At 35.5% G+C, this 20540-nt stretch overlaps 1 pseudogene; it reads right to left on the bottom strand.

The window, feature by feature from the left end:
• Positions 1 to 2203: 2203 nt before the first annotated feature.
• Positions 2204 to 3308, bottom strand: LOC118009858 (annotated as a pseudogene).
• Between the last annotated feature and the right edge of the window lie 17232 nt (positions 3309 to 20540).

Here is a 20540-nt window from a genome sequence, read left to right as displayed (position 1 = left end):
TGGATAGGTCTCTTGTCAATCTAATCTTTCTACCATTGTAGGTTATAGATCTCTTCTCCTGAGCTGCTTTCAGGATTTTGTCTTTGTCTATGAGACTCATAAGTTTTACTATTAGATGTTGGGGTGTTTACCTATTTTTATTTATTTTGAGGGGTTTCTCTGTGCCTCCTGGATTTTGATGCCTTTTTCCTTCCCCATATTAGAGAAATTCTCTGCTATAATTTGCTCCAATGTACCTTCTGCCCCTCTCTCTCTTTCTTCTTCTTCTGGGATCCCAATTATTCTAATATTGTTTCATCTTATGGTATCACTTATGTCTCGAATTCTGCCCTCGTGATCTAGTAGTTGTTTATCTCTCTTTTTCTCATCTTCTTTATTTTCCATCATTTGGTCTTCTATGTCACTAAATCTTTCTTCTGCCTTATTTATCCTAGCAGTTAGAGCCTCCATTTTTGAATGCACCTCATTAATAGCCTTTTTGATTTCGACTTCGTTAGATTTTAGTTCTTTTATTTCTCAAGAAAGGGTTTCTCTAATATCTTCCATGCTTTTTTCAAGCCCAGCTAGTAGCTTTAAAATCATCATTCTGAACTCTTGTTCTGACATCTTACTAATGTCCGTATTGATTACGTCCCTGGCAGTCGGTACTGCCTCTTGTTCCTTTTTTTGAGGTGATTTTTTCCATCTTGTCATTTTGTGCAGAGGAGAATAGATGAATGAGAGAACAAAATGCTAACAGGGTAACAACGACCCCAGAAAAATACACACTAAACAAATCAAAAGAGACCTGAAACTGGGGGAAAAGAAAGGGAAAGAAAGAAAAAAATGAAAAAAAAGGAAAAGAAATAAATAAAAACAAGCAAACAAAAAAACAGAAGATGATCAATTTCAGGTACATTTAAGAACTATTAAAGATCAGTGGTTTTTAAATTTTAAGAGTACGTAAGAGTGTCCTGAGATGTTTGTCAAATAAATTCTTAAGTCCTTCCAAAATATTTGATTTAGTAAGGCTCAGATGGGACCAGTGGTCTACCTATCTTTTAATAGATACTTCAGGTGATTCTGATATGGATTTATTTATGGACTGTTGGCTATAGTCTAAGAAATACTCTTTGTGATTTTTTTCATCACTGATGTAACCATACATTCATTTTATATTTATATGTATATCAATATGTTGACATCTAAATAAGGGGAAAAGTGATGACTCGTCTTCTTGGTCATCAAGTTATTTGACTGATTTCTCCCTAACATAAATCAGCCAATTTGAATGAATTGGCAAGTTCATTCAACAAGGAGAACTAGTTTTATTAGCTACCTAAGAAGTAAATTTTGAATTTCTAATTTATTCTGTTATTACCTGCAATTTTGCCTTGAGTTTTGGCTAGTCTGCTAGGATTTATGAAGTATATAGGAATAGAGCCAGTGACCGAAAAGATTACATCCCTTGAAATAAGAGTTCAAGAGCCCCAGGCTCCTTGACCGAGTATTCCTTGATTTTATAACTGTATGATTCTGAGTTCTCCAAAGATACAGAACTAATAATATATATTATTCTATGTCATATTATATTGTATTATATATTATATATATGTTATATATGTATATGTGTGCTGTTATTTAAGACCATTATATATCTTACTGTATATTCTGTATATATCTTACTATATATATTAATAATATAGGACAAATATATACTTAACTGTGTTCATATATTACATGTACATGTAATATTATATGTAATATATAATAATAGGAAATCAACACACACGCACAGAGGAGAGTGATTTTAAAGAATTGGTTCACAGGATTTTGATTTTGGGGGCTGGCATGTGTAAAACCTGTGAGGTAACTTGGCAGATTGGAAAATAGGTAAAAATCAATGTTGCAGTCATTTTTTTTTTTTAAAGAAAAATGTAGGGACTAACACACACTTTTAATATGTTTTTAAATATTTTTAAGGTTTAAAAAGTGTTTAAAGTTTGTAATTCCTCATAGGAAAACATTATCTGAATGAATACCCTAATGGCAAACCACTATAGAATGTTTCAGTTGCATGTGGGGCAGAGGAGTAGGGGTTCTCTTCACTGCACCCCAGCTTTCTTCATGAGAAGGTCAGAGGTACACTGGTTTGTATTATTGTGTCATCCATTAGGTGATCGTTGCTTTTCCTTCAGCAAGGGCTTTATTTGTCAGAAGGGCGTTATGCTTGACCTCCAAATTTGGCTGACAATTTACTGATGAGATTCATAACCTTTGGATTGCTCTGATATTTTGACATATTCGCTGGGTTCTGGGCCACATCCTGGAAGGCCATCATAACTTCTGGATCCTGCATGGCTGCGAGAACCTCTGGATCACTAAGAATTTCATTGAGCCTAGGCCTTCCTGCCATTCCAGGCATCACCCCCTGCCATTCCAGTCATTCCTCCAGGAAAATTACCAGGCATTCCCCCAGGAAAGCCACCTGGGAAAGAGCCATACTGAGCTCCTGATTGTCATCTGGCTTTTTCCTCCCTCTGGGCTCTCTCATGTTCTTCCCAAGCCTTCTTAACCCTTTCTATTCTTTCTTTGATCTCTCGCTCTTCACGTTTTCGCTCATACTTTCTCCAATGTTCAGCAATTTTCTGGGCCTTCCATTGAACTTCTTTCAGCATTGCACTAGCGTCTTCATTGTAATCCAGTTTACAGGCAAGGGCAAGATCATGTGCTGTTTCTTCCCAATGGCCCAGAAGTCTGTGTGCTTTCCCTCGCCACTTATAAGGCTGAGCTGAATCAGGATTTATTTCAGTAGCTCTGTCACAGTCTCGAATGGCAGCATTTGGCTTCTGTAATTTGATGAAGACACCGGCTCTCTTGGCATATAGAATGGCCAAGCGAGGATTCAGTTTGATGGCATCTGTGAACAAGTCAATGGCTTTCTGTAGTTCACCATCATTTAGGGCATCAGTGGCAGCCACTTTTTTATCATTTGCCTGATCCATCATTTCCTCGGTTATCTCTACATTTTCATCTCCCATTTCTTGAGGGGCATCAGTATCTGGTTCAATCACACCTTCATTGTCAATTTCTAGATCACTTTCCTCACCTGATGGTTCGTCTGTCTTTATGTTTTCCTCCGCCTTCTTTTGTTTTTTCTTCCTTGATATTGTCTTCTGATTTATTTTTATGAGTGGCAGGTGGTATTTTACCCCCCATGCTTTCCACCCACTCCCGCAGGAAGCACATTTCCTCGGTGTGCAGAACGCTCGGTCCCGCTTACACATTTTCACGAAGGCCCAAAGCTCGCTCACTTTGCGGGGGTCCATGGTCCAGAGGCGGTGGCAGGCGGCAGGCGGCAGGCGCGGCGGAGTTTGCGGCCTGATTCCAAGCCCAGGTACTAGCTCAGCGTGATCGTGTGGAAGGGGGTGTCTGCCGCGAACAATCTTGCAGTCTTGAGCTTGAATTCTGAAGAGCAGCAGGGTTTCTATCTTGCAGTCTTGATGCAAATTTTATTTTTCCTTGGAAACCTCAAGACTTTGCTCTTTAGGCCTTCAACTGATTAGATAAGGCCCAACCAGTTTATGAAGTGTGATCTGCTTTGTTAAAGTCAACTGATTTAAATGTTAAATCTTATCTAAAAGAAGAGCACCTTCACCGCAACATCTAGACTGCTGTTTGACCAACTAAGTGGGCACCATAGCCTAGCCAAGTTGACATATAGCATTAATCGTCTTAATAACTAAGATGATATTGATGAGTAGTAACTGAAAAGGGGATTTTAATTTTTAATTCAAGTTAGCTTTGCTAGACCTTACATGTAGAAATACTACTAGGTTTTAAATCTATTTTTAAAGATTTTAAGAACATTGGTTTTTCTTCATTCAGATTAACTTCTATTTTTTTGTGTTTTTTAATACTATTTTTGTTTTTAATTTTTAAAATTTGTAAACTGCAGTTTTATTGGTTAGCTGTTGGTTAACTTAAAATTCTGTCTTAATTCATTCATCAAGTTGTGCTGTTAACAGCAGATTTCTGTGGCTCATGATAGAGGCAACCTTCAATTTCAGGATGGGACTTGTTGAAGGCAAAGAAAATGAAAGTATATTATATTATGCAAGACAGCTCCAGTTTGTCTTTTAGTTATTTACATTTTATTTATTTACTTTAATTTTTCAGTGTCTTGGAATAATTTAGTCATCAACACATATTAGTAATGTTCCTATTAAATATAATTTATCTATCAGTATTTTGGAGGCAGGGTCATTATCACACAATTCTTTTCTTGCAATGTATTAAGCATCTCTTTTTTTGAATAATATTTTCATCTATCTCTCTGCCCTTTTCTCCTTCCCATCTGCTCATTGCATACAATTTATAAAGCTCTGCTCCTTCTAATTGTTTCAGTCACTAAATCCATTTTACTCAATCTTAAATTTGGAATTATTTACTGCATTTTGGTTACTTGAGATATGCTCCATTTAACATTTTTACTGTAAAATAGTTGTAATCCTATTGTAAGACTTTATATAAAGTTGTAGTACTTTATATTACATTTGGTTACTCTTTCAATACTGACATCTTGTATCTTAAATTTTGATGTTCCCAAAGGAACACTGTAATTCACTGAGGATTGAGAAAGCATTTTTCTATTGAAACAGATGATATCATGGAAAGTTACTCTGGACAGAAAATTAAGTCTGAAGAGAGACTACTTACTAACTAGCTATGTGTCTTAGGAAGTCACTGATGTCTCTACTCTGGTTTTCTCTGTGTGTGCATGTGAGATGACCTAGCACAAATACATTGCAAAGGGTCCTTCTATTGCATATATACACTTTCTCAAACAATGATGTGGTAAAGCCATTAGCACATCCTCCAATTATGTACTTTTCAGATATCTTGGTTCTAACAAGGCTCTGCCATTCTTGATGCTCCTTTGAAAGCAGAGGGCTAGTTGTGCTCTGAAGAAAACATACAAAGAAAAGTGCTCCACCCACCTACCACAATTTTTAGGCACAAGACACAATTTTTAGGTGTACCGCTGTTCTATTTTGGAGAGCATTTTCCACAATCTCAAAATCCAACTATACTAGATTACTGTATATTTTCCTGATTGGCTTCTTAACCAGTGTGTTCCACAATCACCTCTATTTCTTTATAAGAAAACTTTTTTTTTCTAGTCTATTAAAGTGATTGCAAATGAGTTTTGGGTGCTAAGTCATCTGATTAATCTACTTACGATATTCATGGATCTAAAGAAATCTCTATTAGACAACATTTCAGGTAGAGTGACAAAGTTAAGTGAAATAATATATCAGGCATTAAATTTGCACAGGAATTGTAATGCTTGAAGCCAAACAGCCTAATGGTGGAATTGACTCTCTATGTTCAGTTATGCTAATTGAGAACAGCTTTCTTAACTTTTCCACTGCGTTTTCCTTTGGTCTATTTTTTTTTTCAAGATTTTATTTATTTACTTGACAGAGAGACACAGTGAGAGAGGGAACACAAGCAGGGGGAGTGGGAGAGGGAGAAGCAGACTTCCCCCCGAGCAGGGAGCCCGATGTGGGGCTCGATCCCAGGACCCTGGGATCATGACCTGAGCCGAAGGCAGATGCTTAACGGCTGAGCCACCCAGGCGCCCCTCCTTTGGTCTATTTAAATTTATTCTTTTGGAAGAAACATATAGGGGAAAGGATAAGAATGGATTCCCTTGAAAGCATTAGTACAACATCTTTGCTTCATAGAAAAGAAAACCTAAATCAAAATACATTCATTTAACAAGTATTATTGAGAATTTCCTATGTGCAGGCTACTTAGCCTTTTTTCAGAGGCTTGGAATTTATCAGTGAATTAAACAGAAACCTCTACCCTTTTAGGTTTGCTTTACCCTTTTATAGTGTATACTAAATAATGTAAGTTTAAGCAATTTATTGTTCTACATTTTATAAGGTAATATAAATCATCCTTTGTTTTATTAGAAAATCATGCTTTGTCTTCTTATACATACTAAGTTATTTCCTGATAATTGATAAATTTCTAAATCTGGGCATGAAATTAACTATCTACATAAAAATAAATAAATAAAAATTTTAAAAGACCAGTTCTCTGATGTCTGCATTGATTTTAGATGGCAATAGCATTGAAAGAAAAAGGAAGCCATTTATGAAAATTAGCATGACATTTGGAAGAAAAGTATTTGCCTTGGAAAGTTATAAATAACCAATAGCATTTTCATCTAGATGAGAGATGAACTAAGGTGAAATAAGAAGCAGAAAAGTGACATAACTAGTAACTCTGTGACACTTTTTTTGGAACACAATCTAAATAATCATCAATAAAGAAAGGGCTGTGTCTACAGACTGAAAATGGATGGAACTTTCTCTTAGATTTCACATCTCTTAATAGGTGTGAGGAAGTAACAACTCATTTTGATTTATCAAGTATATAGAATGCTTTCTCTATAATTCATAACAGTTAACGTAATCACAACTAATGGAAATAAAAGTGATGTTGTTGCAATTATTTTGTCCCCTTTTTAAATGACCTTATCCCATGTGATTTTTTTCCAATACACTCCCATACTAACGGAGAACAAGAAATAGTCACATTTAAGCTTTTTCTAGGCCCATGTCTTAGATATTTAACTGGCTGAAAGGCCATTCTCTGAGACTCCCAGTGCTTTCCAATTATTTAAATATTCCCAGGTGAGTTGTACAAAGTACGATGATTCTTTCATTCTGTAAATAGTAATTAACCATTGATAAATGGATGTATTTTATAGTAGTAAAATAGGAGATTATCTAGGTCGTTTTCCAAGGTCCTGCATCCCTGGAGAGATACACCTTCAGGAAGCAGGGAACTTTTGTTTCAAAGTAACTGCATCATTATCATCTTAGCCCATGTTACTTTGCTTATTCATTACTAACAACTACAAACTGTAGAATAACAGTAAAACTGACTCTCATTCTTTTTATTATCATAGCAGTGTTTTAGAAATGGGAGAAGTGCTTCTGATTTTTACTAGCTTATAGAAAGTTGGTTTACAATTTCTTGAAATGTACATAATTTGAATTTCATAGAGCAGGTTGTCCTAGCAATAATTCCCATACCCTTCAGGGATGAATAAGAAATTAAGTATTTTTAAATGAGATACATTATTTCAAAGACTGTGATTAGATGATTTCTGGGTAATGCTTGGGCATTACCTCACACACAAAACATTGTTTCTCTCTGTCTCTTAACAAAGGACAAAGCAGAATGTGAGACTACTGGCTTGGAAATACTAATAGTGCTTTAAACATGGGATTGACATTTAGACATATAGAGTCCTAGAATTGCCTCTGAAGAAATTACCTCTTTATTTCAAACTAAATGCTATATTCTCCTATATCAAACATGGATTTTTTGTACAAGAATAATGTTAAAATCCTTTATTTATTTATTTATTTATTTATTTATTTATATTTATTTATTTATTTGACAGAGAGAGAGACAGCGAGAGCAGGAACACAAGCAGGGGGAGTGGGAGAGGGAGAAGCAGGCTTCCTGCCGAGCAGGGAGCCCGATGTGGGACTCAATCCCATGACCCTGGGATCATGACCTGAGCTGAAGGCAGATGCTTAACGACTGAGCCACCCAGGCGCCCTGTTAAAATCCTTTAAAAAATGTAATCTATACGAGAAGCAGCTTGAATGATGGAGCCATTTTGGAATCTTAAGACCTTATGTGTGTGTTGTATGTGTGTGCGATGTGGACATGAGTGCATGTGTGTGTATGTACATGTGTATGTACCCTTGTGTGTGCATTTGTGGTTTGTTGTTGTTGTTAACTGATTTGAAGTAATGCTGTAATAGTGTAAGCATGGAGCCATAACATAATTGACAGCCTGGTTGCCACAGCAACCAAAACAAAATTGATACTGGTTGAGGAAAGAGACTTGGGAGCTATCCTTGTATTCCTACTTCCTCCTATCTTTTTGGAAGTTTTAGTTCAGTTTGAACTATGGGGGAAGACAGGAACAGAGTATACTTGCCTATTTTTAATTCCCTAAATGACTTTTTAAATTCATATTGTCTGCATTGCATAGAGCAAGATTTCATACCAATATTACTCATACGGCTTGCAGTGACGAAAAGTATATTATAATGACTCTTAGCTACATGTTTCCAGGTATTCTCCTAGATATGACATATGGCCCAATGGCTGGAGCTCTTTAGTCCAGCACACCCAAAGGATGCAGAAGTTGCAGGGACTCTAAGGATCAGTAGAGATGAGATGTGCCTTGCCCCTCTGGCCAGAGGATGTGCTCAGTGAGGGCTTCTCAGATTGGAAGACACAGGCTGACTTCAAACTCCAGGAAATTCTCTAAGTAAAAGTTAAAACTCAAATGTAAAACAGTTATAATTGCTTTGCTATTCTGCCTAATTTCCTGTTTCTTAATGCCTTGATTTAAATTTAATCTTTCTTTAAAGTTAGGTAGTAAAAATATAGGTAATACATGCTTAAAAGTTGTATTAGTATTTAAATAGAGGATTTTATTAAGAAAATTTCAGGGTTATACATGAGTATATATAATTTATTCTCAGTGTGAATAAAGACTTGAGTAGTGCTATGGCATTTCTTTTTCTTTTTCTTTTTTTAAGCTTTTATTTATTTGAGAGAGGGAGAAGGAGAGAACACCGACAGAGGTGAAGGTCAGAGGGAGAGCGACAAGCAGACTCCCTGCTCAGTGGGGAGCCCAACACAAACTTGATCCCAGGACCCCAGGATCATGACCTGAGCCGAAGTCAGATGCTTAACTGACTGAGCCACCCAGGCGCCCTTTGGCAATTGTTTTTCTACTCTAAGAATCTACTGTCATCTTTTGGCAATATCTGAATTTCCAGTATAAGATCTCTAAAGAGAATAGCTATACCCATTCAGGCCTGCTAGAATCACATGAATCACATGAATTTATTTTGCCTAGAATGTCTCCTATCTCAAGAAAGATAATTATATAATTTACATGAAGATAATTTTCTGTTTCAATGTAAAATTCTTATTGGTTTTAATATATACAGTTTTGAACATATATGTTTAAATAATAGTGCTCAGGATTGTTTTCATATCTTTAAATAAAATGTTGGCCAATGAGTAGTTTTAAAATATGTAAAAATACGATACAGTGAATATATTCATAACAAATAGGCCTTCAAAATTTTTCAATACTATTAACTACCAATACTATTAACTCGTTAGTTTTCTGTGTTATATTAGGAAATCTGATTTTCCTGAAAAAAAGGAAAAAAGTATAGTAGGAGTGATTTATCCCCTTGGTAATTCCTAATATCTTATAAAATACTCTATTTCCTTGTAAAAGAATATGACCCTTAAAAGCTTTTGCTCTTTGACTTTATGAGCTCTTTACTAATGCAGGGAGCTTGAGGAAAAGTCATTCTTAATGGCAGTTCTCAGGTGGCTCTTAGGTGGAATTTATTAGTGGTAAGCCATAACACAAGTGGATTGCTATTTTAACTTTCGACAGACTTATTCTGATTAGTTCCTTTAAAGCTTTCATTAAAATTGGTCCCACTGTTTTGAAGTAGTATTCTTCAAGATTTTTTTTTTTCTGTATTCTAACATCATTATCTTATTTTTGGTATATCATCATTGGTACAAGTGGATTATAAGATGTTAATATGTAATATATTTATTCTTTAACTATATCAACATATGTTTAGTGCCAAACATGGCTTATATAAACTATTATAAATTTGGAAGATGGGAAAATAATTTTTTTTTAAAATCTGCATAAATCTCACAATGTCACTGAGAGATAATCACAGGTTACCTAAATGTGAAACTCTCTAGAATCACGAAAGAGGGAGTGCTCACCTCTCTAGGGTAAGTGGAAGGCCTGGGATATCTTTTAGGGGAGATGACAACTAAGCTGAACCTGATGAGTTCACCAGTCTTCCTAATTTTAGGAAGAGTTTAAGAGCATGTATTGGGGCAGAAATTTGTATTGTAAGAGGAAGGGAGATAGTGATTAATTTTAAGAGAGTGATTGAACCAATTAAATGTAAACTTATAAAAGTAATTTGGTCTCAATTTAAAGGATAAGTTGGAGAAAGAATTTATATTGGGTAACTTTTTGAGAATGCATTCTAATATATAAGCAAAGAGTAATGAGGAATACAAGCTCAAGTTGGGGCAGAGGGAAGACCAATTTATTCATTCATTCAAAAAACATTTATTGATTGATTACTACTAACCTAGCACTGTGATAATTGATGAGGCAATGTAGTCGACTTCAAGAAATATGACATAGCAATGGTATTGTAACAACATTGCATGGTGATAGACGGTAGCTACACTTGTGGTGCACATAGCATAGAGTTGTGGAATCACTATGTCATACACCAGAAGATAATTTAACATTGTGTGCCAACTGCCAAATAAATAAATAAAATGTGGTAGTATAATCAGCAGGATTTCTTGGCCAACTGGATAAGAGAGAGGGAAGACCGTGAGGAGTTTAGGCTATGCCTCAGGATTATGACTCATTTACCTTGACCTCGTAGTTACAGATCGTATTAATCGGAATAGGAAATAGAAAAGGAGAGGGCAGGTTTGAACTAAAATACTAGTGTTTAGTCAGGAGAGTCAGTAGGTAGTTAGACTGAAGAGTTCGAACTTAATAGAGAGATCTGGGGTAGAGATGAAAAATTTAAAGCTGTCCACATATAAGGAGGAGATAAATTCAGAGTTCTGAGAAATGCTTCAAAAAGGGGAACATAAAATGATAGGTAGAGATATATAGACAAATAAATAGGGGCTTGCAATGAAGCCAAGAAGTAGAGGGTGCCTGGGTGGCTCAGTTGGTTAAGCGGCTGCCTTGGGCTCAGGTTGTGGTCCCAGGGTCCTGGGATCAAATGCGCATCAGGCTCCCTACTCAGAAGAGAGCCTGCTTCTCCCTCTCCCTCTGCCTGCCTCTCTGCCTATCTCTTTCTATCTCTGTCGAATAAATGGATAAAGTCTTTAAAAAAAAATAAGTAGAAAGGAAACTAAAGTAAGAATATTATTTTAGAAGCCATAAAATGTTAAATTTTGCCATAATTGAGAAATATAAGGATTTAAGTGTCCATGAGATTTAGTAATCATTTCCATAGGTCTTTTAATCTGAGTTTTCATAATGACATTCTTGTTTTTTGTTCTTGGTTTATGGTTATGTATTTTGTCCTTTGATAGGTAAAACTATTTAGACTATTCTCAGCTGAAACTATCCTTGGCATTTATAGTCATCCATTCATTCAGTCTCATCCAGTCTTAGGGATTCAGTTATTTTCCATATCCTAGTGACACCCAGATTTATTTTTAGATATGATTCTCTACTGAGATTCTGACCTGTCACCAGGCTATCATGTAGACATTTGCACTTGGATGTCTCAGTAGCACCTGTGAGTCAAAATAACCTAAACTGACCTGTCATCCACTACCCTTTACCCCACCAGCTCTTCATGCTGACAGACCAGTGGCCCAAACAAGAAATCCAACATCAATGTAGACCTTTCTGTCCTCCTTTCATTCTTGACCATCTCATAATACTACGTTACATTTGTTCATTTCTCTTCATCATCACTATCTCTGCTCAATGGGTCACCAATATCTCTTGCCTTTCCAGTACAGTAAACCGTTAACTGTTTTTTCTTGTTTTGAATCTGTTGAGTCTATTTTTTATATTGTAGTTGATATTTCTAAAGAAAATGGAATCCTATTACCTTCCTGCTTAAAACCCTTCACTATCTCCTGATTGTTCTTGTGAAATAATTCCTTCTTCTTAAGATCACTGCAAGATTCTCTATAATCAAATTCTGCTAATGTCCCTAGCTTTACCTGTCAGTATGCTTCATTTTACTTTCCCTGTCCAATCCCACTGAACTTCTTTCAGTCCTCAGACAACTCAGCTTTTACTCACCTCTAGATCCTTGTGTATACTGTTTCAGTTACAGAATATTACAGTCCTTTCACTTGATTAATTCCTTCTCAGTCTTCAGGCCTAGCGTGGGCATCTTTCCTGCAAGCCTTCTCTGGCTAACCAAGACTTTGCCACTTAATGTTGTCATCATAGCATCCATGATGTCAACTCTCACTGCACATCACCAGTGTTATAATTCCTGTTTTCTTGTCTATAGCATACATCTTATCTCATGTAAAATATAATTTCTGTAAGGGAGAAAATATGTCCATTTTTCTTCATTTTATCCCCGGAATCCATTACAGTAGTTAGCAAATAATACTTGTTTTCTGTGTATTTTATGAATATACTAAACAAATGAGGAGGATTTTATTATATAAAATGAAGAATAATAGATTAAGTAAGATCATGGGTAAAATGAGATGGCTTTAATCCCAAGTATAATTGAAAATATTTCTAATGCCTAGAAAAATGACCTTTTCAATAATGGAGGAATAAAGAGTGAGCAAACAAATGGAAATTGATATAATATTTAGTTTCTGGGGTTGGAATAGACTGTTTTGAGTTGGTTTATGATGAATATCTATTTTACTTTATAGGATTTCCTGACAGCTGTGATAGGGTCACATAATATGTGAAAATATACACAAAGCTTGAGCCTTAAGTGTAAAACTTCTACCTAAATTTTTGTTATGATAACATTTAAACTAATTCAAAATAATATTTAATAATGCTAATAAAAACCCAGATATGAAGGCTAACTTAGCCTCCAGTGAGTCATTTAAATATCGTGATGCTTTAGTTAAATCTATAAACAATTTTATCAGTATTTCCTTATATAAACATTTTTTAATTAAATGAATTTTATCAGACTCAGGTAATCTCCATTCATGACCATAAAAGAAATACAATACTATTGATGTCATTTATCAGCATTTAGTTTCTTTCTGAATTATCAGGTTTAGCAATTCTTTCTTGATTTAAGCATGAGTATTAATTTCTTGGTCTTAGTGATGCCAGGAAAAGTTTATGGGATTTGATTTTTTCCACATGTATCTGAGTCATTTATTCTTGTCAGGTTCCTCTTACTATCCAGGGGTCTTGAAGTGAAATTGAAGACTCAGTGGTTTTACTCCTTCAAGGCATCTTTCTTTCATAGTCATTTCTTATATAAATTACCTGGTTCTGCTCAACTAAGTAAGGGCTCAATCTGATTTATTTAAAAGGCTTCCACTAGTATCATAAAAGGAGAGTTATTTTCTTGTGTTTTTCTGCAATACTTGCTACACTATGGATTTAGGAAATTTTAAATATTTGTAAATAACCTAATATTCTTAATGTATAGCATTGAGTCTGTGTGGTTTAAAAAGTACAAAAGAAATAGAAAAATGAAACTAATACCCCTTTAAAATTGACGGTCATTTTTTGTTTTCTTAAATAAACAACAAAACACTATTTCTCCTTTAACTCATATTTTTTTCTTTTTTTTAATAATGTTATGTTAATCACCATACATTACATCATTAGCTCAGTCGGTAGAGCATGAGACTCTTAACTCATAATTTTTAAAAAGATTTTATTTATTTATTTGGAAAGAGTGCGCATGCATGTGCAAGTGGAGGGGCAGAGGGAGAGAGAGAATGTCAAGCAGACAACGCATTGAGCTCAGAGCCCATTGTGAGGCTCGATTTCAGAATCCTGAGATCATCACCTGAGCCAAGATCAATAGTCAGATATTTAATCCACTGAGCCATCCAGGTGCCCCAACTCATAATTTAGTTTGATGCTATAGACACAAATATATTAGTTATGATTCAAAAAAATTGCTATGTCAACTTGATAAATTGGAGGTAAGAAATAAATATTTATTAAAGCTTTCAAAAAAACTTCCCCAAATGGAAAATCCCAGTAGAATAACTTTTTATTTACTGAAAAGTTAAATAAAATGTCAAAGTACAGTGCACCTGGGTGTCTTAGTAGGTTAAACGTCCAACTCGTGACTTCAGCTTGGGTCATGATCTCAGGGTCCAGGGATTGAACCCCACAATGGTGGGGGTGGGGTCTACGCTGAGCAGGGTGTCTGCTCTTCTGCCTCTTTCTCACACTGCCCCTCCCTCTTGCTCACATGTTTGCACGCATTCTCCCTCTCTTTCTCTCTCTGTCTCTCTCTGAAATGAATAAATCTTTAAAAAATGTCAAAATTCATCTCATCTTCAATTACTTAAATTGTGGCCTTTATATCAAAATATCTGAAAAATGCATTAGAATTATTTATGTTGATAGTCCTGGCTCAACCAATAGCTAGAAGACTGTTAGTATTCATTTCTGGAATGTCACATTGACCCTTTTAAATTAAAAACTAAGAACTTTTTTTTTGTTTACTGGTAAAAAAAAAAATCAAAAAGAAAAACATGTTTGTGGGTGCCTGGGTGGCTCAGTCGTTAAGTGTCTGCCTTCGGCTCAGGTCATGATCCCAGGGTGCTGGGATCGAGCCCCGCATCGGGCTCCCTGCTCGGCGGGAAGCCTGCTTCTCCCTCTCCCACTCCCTCTGCTTGTGTTCCCTCTCTCGCTGTCTCTCTCTCTGTCACATAAATAAATAAAATCTTAAAAAAAAAAAAAAGAAAAACATGTTTGTGAAGTTAAATAAATGCTCATAGAACTGGACTCGTGAATTCAGTTTTCAGATTTAATTTATAGCATCAAGACATTTTAAAAAAATACAAAATTGTGTATTTCTGCAAGTGCTACTTCCCTTGGAGCTAAACTTATTTGCTGAATCCAAAGAACAAGATAAAATATAGTTAACCAGAAATTAGAGTTATATGAGTAAGTCATAAGATGTAGAATGACTGCCCTAAGTAGATAAACACAGTTGCATAGTGTAGGACAGTGCATTTTCCTATACCCATACAAATGTTTATGACACATTCCTATAATTATTGGCCAACTTTTTTTTTTTTAGCTAGGAAAATAAGAATGATAATAAATAGTAAATGTTTTGCTTATGATTGTATTTATGCTGTGTAATAACTTTTATTCCATGCTTGTTATGTGTTAAGCAATATTTCATTTAATCAATCTTTTTTTTTTAAAGATTTATTTATTTATTTTAGAGAGAGCATGTGCGAGCAAGGGGATGGGCAGAGGGAGAGGGAAAGAGAGAATCCTCAAACAGTTTCCTTGCTGAGTGTGGGGCTAGATCCCAGGACCCTGAGATCATGACCTGAGCCAAATTAAGAGTTGGATGCTTAACTGACTCAATCACCCAGGTGCCCCACAAAACAGTATCTTATGAGTTATTATGTCTGTTTTAGTTGGGAGAAAACTGGAAAACCTGAAAGGGCAGCAAGTAATTTGCCCAAGGTCACAGAGATAATACACAGAATGCTAGAATTCAAACCTCATTATGCCCAAATTTCCAAAATTTATTTCTTATCCAATAAATAATAATCTTTCTCTATCAGAAACAAGAGAGCAAGAAAAATAAGATAATGCCAGATGAATAAGCAGATAATAAATGTTAAAGAGTACATTTATCCATGAAACATTAGTGCAATTCAATTCAACAAAGTTTGTGTTGCAAACATTTTGCAAATATCATAGTTAGGACAGTTATAAGACAGGTATAATGAGGAGATTCATGCTGTTTGACTACTTAGCCTTTTTTGGAACTGGATTCTTAAATTTTCTTTTTAAATAATATTATATATAATGCACTTATTGACAGTTTAAAACAAGTGCAAAATAGTTTTCATATTTGCTTACTATTAAATTACTATTTGCTTACATATTGGCCATTTTTATATAGTTTCAAGAACTTTTTGATGTATTTTAATTACCTTTATTCATCCATCATATTTCTATTTTCTCTATGTAGAGTGCTATATAACTTTTCTTTCCTTTACTCTACAGAATATCCCATTTATTTTTACTTCTAAGCACATAAAAAATAGATGAGTAGATTTGAAAGCAAATCAAGTTTTTACTTGAACTAACACAAGAGGAAATCTGCCAAAGTGCACCATAACATTGGAAGAGAGCACAAAATGGATCAAATTCTCCAGTCTTGAAACTTATATATTAGATGTTCTTAATTTGCGGTCTATAAATGGGTTTGGGAGGTTGATGTTCTCTAAAGTGAAGGCAGATATGTTTGTGTGCAGGTATAGCCCAGAGAAAAATCCCTGTTACTTTTCTTCCAGAAGATGTGCTAAGTGAAGATTCAGAGGTTTTCAGTATAAGAACTGCAGAGTTCATGCTCATTTTGTACATTTCTAAATAAGTCATAGTTTTAAAATACATCAGATTTTGATAATAGGATTTATTAATAAGTTATGTTTTAATATGAATTAATTATGTTCAACTATTATTAGATTATTTTCCAAATGCTAGGTTCAAGATTAGAGAAGCAGCTAACTAAGAGAATGAGAACTGTGGTTTAGAGAGCAGCTGTTTTGTGCCTTGCACCAGGCTACATGCTATATAAACATTTTCTCATTTAATCTTTACTAGAACATGGAGCAGTACACCTGTTATCCCCAGTTTAGAGATAAATAATTAGAGCCAGTGTATTAGTTTGTTAGTTTATTAGCCGTAACAAAGTACCAGAAGTGGGAGGATTTTGCAACAGAATTTTATTGCCTTACAGTCCTGGAGACCAGAAGTTCAAATATTAAGGTATCAGCAAAGTTAGTTCCTTTTGAGAGCTATGAGGGAGAATCTGTTCTGAGCCTCCCTGCTAGTGGTTTGCCAGCAATTTTGGTATTCCTTGGCTTGTGGTAGCATTAACTCCAGTCTTCACATGGCATTTGCACTGTCTCTATATGTGTGTCCAAATTTCTCCTTTGTAGTAAGGAGAACTGTCCTATTGGATTAGGGGCCCACCCTCCCTCATCTTAACTAATTACTTCTCGGTGACCCTATTTTCAAATAAGTTCATATTCTGGGGTCCTAGAGGTTATTATTTCAACATACGAATTTGGAGGAAAAGAGCACAATTCAACCCATCACAGCCAGAAAAAGATAATAAATCTAAGTCCAATATTATCTAAAGCTAGGAAGAAGAGAAGAGTATACTATGAGGACTTTTGTGATTTTGGGGGGTGTAGGGACGAGAGAAAGATAGAAAAAAGTTATACTCCTGAGTTATGTTAATCATTTGACATTTTGTGGACTTTTAGCCTTTTAGAATATAAGTTACTATTTCTCAAAAGTCGATTATAGCAATAGTATGTTACTGACCCTCTTTCTTTGTAAATGAACTTTAGCTTTAGTGAAACTTGTCTGCCTAAATTCATGGACCTCACCATATTTTTCTAAGTAGTTCAGAATGCTGGGATTTCAGGCTTGACCTTTCAAGGTGATGGTAACTGTGCTGCTTTTAATGCCACCTTCGGATTTTAATGAACCAATTTGCTATTCATCTATGACATTAATGTGGAGGCTATATATTATAAGCCCTAGAATTGAAACTTGGGGGACTATTCTAAGACTTTTACCTTCAAGTAATGGTTAAAGATCTTCCGGGTATGAGGCCCCTGCCAGATTTGCTCCCACATGAAGTTTGCCCATGTCGTTCTCATAGGATGATAAATATGCTACGAAGTAAAGTGAGAACAGTATCCTAATATGTATATATTATTCTTCAGCATTAATCATAAGTTGCAGTAGAGCAGAGATTGTTTTCCTTCTGAAAAGCCTGTCCTTTGCACCAGCAGCCGTGCATCAGGAGAAGCTGCTCCTGTAAAATGTCACTGGATGATCCATGAGAAGAAAACAGTAATCAATTACAGAGATTTCAAAATATGTAATATAATCAAGACATATTGTAGTGTGTTATAAGACATTTCAATTCTACTGAAAGAACAATAACTTATCCATAAATTATAGAACACTTAACAAAGTGAACAAATTTAAATAGCAATGCATTATATTGCAACAACAGCATTATCAGTTTAACTGTCAAATAAAGTGGCAAAGGGACAATTTGTATGTTTATTAAACCATAGTATAAAGCAAATAGTTTTAAATATTTAAATAGTTGGCTAATATGTAGAAGACACATATACAATGAATGGCAATGCCTAAGGAAGAATTTGAGATATAAAGGAGGATGTATGCCCTTTGTGGAAACTCATTCTTAGAAGAATTGATGTCAGGAATTTGATCATGATGATGGGGTTAATGTTTCCTTACGATTCCTTTTTTTTAATCATGGATCTGCACAAGGAAAACTACTTGCCTCATTGATATGTGTTTGCAGTAAACACTATCTTTAGTCAACTCCTCTATTATTTTTTTTAAATTTATTTATTCATTTGAGACAGAGAGAGAGAAAGAGCATGAGCAGGGGGAGAGGCAGAGGGACAGGGAGAAGCAGGCTCCCCACTGAGTTAGGAGCCCAATGTGGGCCTCGATCCCAAGACCCTGGGATCACGACCCGAGCCAAAGGCAGACACGTAACCATCTGAGCCACCCAGGCGCTCCTCAATTCCTCTATTATTAACATTAGTTGCAAATCCACTAATTTTACTGTCACACTACCAAACGGTTTGATTTGTTTGCAACTAACTTGGCACAAAAAACAATAGAACCCTAAAAAAGTCACTCTCCTGCCATTAAAAATATTTGTCATTGGGGAATTCCCGAGGCTTTCATTAGAGATGAACATTCAGTTGTGATTTATTTACTTCCTTTGTGAAATGTGGTAGTGCAGACTCTTTAAGAAAATATTGTTATTCATATGCCTTTATTGACCCTTTTAGAAATTAAATATACATATATAAAAGTGGTTCAAAAATATAAGGACCGATAGAGGCACCTAGTAATCTGGTACGTAGTAAATATTTATTGAGTATATAAAGAATAAAATGGAAAAGAGAAATATACTTTATATGCTAAAAATAAAAACTATGCTAAGATCTTATATGTGAATTAGTGAGGGTATATGCTAAGCTACATAGTAACAAAGACACTCAAAAATGCAGTGGCCTTGGGGCACCTGGGTAGCTCAGTTGGCTAAGTGTCTGCCTTCAGCTCAGGTTATGATTCTAGGCTCCTGGGATTCAGTCCCTCATCTGGCTCCCTGCTTAGCAGGGAGCCTGCTTTGCCCTGTCCCTCTGCCACTCTCTCTGCTTGTGCTTCCTCTCTTTCTCTCAAATAAGTAAACTCTAAAAAAAAAATGCAGTGGCCAACCATAACAATTTATTTCTCCCTCACAGAAAAGTCCAGAACTGGGTGTTGTGTTCCATCAAGTGTTGGGGAAGCAATTTTGTTCCCCAGGACCATTCGGAACTCAGGTTCTTGTCTTGAGCTATCATCCTTTAAATTATTCACAATTTTTAGCATGTTTAAACTGGCTACCAGCAACATGACTACATCTCAACCTCAGAGGAGGGGAAAAAGAGTGAAAGGCAATCATCTTCTTCATGGAAAAGGGTTAAAAATTGTAAACATCACTTCCATTCATAACCCATTGGCCACATAAAGGTGCACAGAACCCTGGAAAATGTAATCTCTAGCTGAGATTCTATTAAAAGGAAGAGAGAAACATATATCTTAGGTAAAAATTTGAAATCTCTGTCTAAAAAGCACATAAGGTGACTTTCCCCCTCCTGTAAACCCCATGAGGTATATTAATTATTCCTATTATCCTAGAATCTGCCTTCTTTGCTTGTTATGTGCTCAGAATCTGCCTTCTTTGCTTGTTATGTGCTCAGCAGCTGGATGGTTGCATGCTTCTTAGGGATGTTTTACCTTATTCAAAGAGGTGCTTCTTTTCATTACAAAAATATTTGAGCATTATCTATATACTTTCTCTTTATTAATTCTGTTTTGGTGCAGACTAATGTGCTGTGAAAGTTGCTTTCCAACTACTTAATTTATTTTACAAGCTTGATTTCAATGTCTAGTTTTTCTTTGCTTTAATGTTATATTCTTCTGCTCGGTTATTAGTGTTATTATGCCTTCTTGTATCTACATTTTTTAATTTTAAATAATGCTTTATGGTAAGACATCGTTAAGTTCAAAATCAATGAATAGAGTTCTGATAAGGTCTGGGAGGGTGGTTTTTTTGTTTCCCTGTGCTTCGGGAGAGAATTCTTTCCTCTGAAGTATCAGGAAAGGGAGAATCTTTATAGTGCACACGTGTTCTTTTATGTCTGCTACAGAGGAGATCGAGTAGATTCATGAGGTTTTGCCTGAACACAGGAGGAGTTTTGAACATCACCTGACTTTATTTCAGTTCTCCACATAGGCAACTAATGTAAAAAATGAAATGTCTTCTTTTATCCAACTAACTTTATTTAGAATTTTAAAAATAACTTGAGGCAATATTCAGTATAACATCAGTATAACATCGGTATATATTTACATTTATTTATTTATTTAGTGCTATTTATTTATTTATTTATTTTAAGATTTTATTTATTAGAGAGAGAGAGAGAGCATAAGTAGGCAGAGCGGCAGGCAGAAGGAGAGGGAGAAGCAGGCTCTCTGCTGAACAAGGATCCCGATGTGGGGCTCGATCCCAGGACCCTGGGATCATGACCTGAGCGGAAGGCAGATGCTTAACCATCTGAGCCACCCAGGCACCCTAGTG

The sequence above is a fragment of the Mirounga leonina genome, unplaced genomic scaffold (genome assembly GCF_011800145.1).
Source record: "Mirounga leonina isolate KUSES-001 unplaced genomic scaffold, KU_Mleo_1.0 Mir_128, whole genome shotgun sequence".
Lineage (NCBI taxonomy): Eukaryota > Metazoa > Chordata > Mammalia > Carnivora > Phocidae > Mirounga > Mirounga leonina.
Note: the sequence above shows the minus strand (reverse complement) of the source record. Positions and strands in the feature narration are given on the sequence as shown.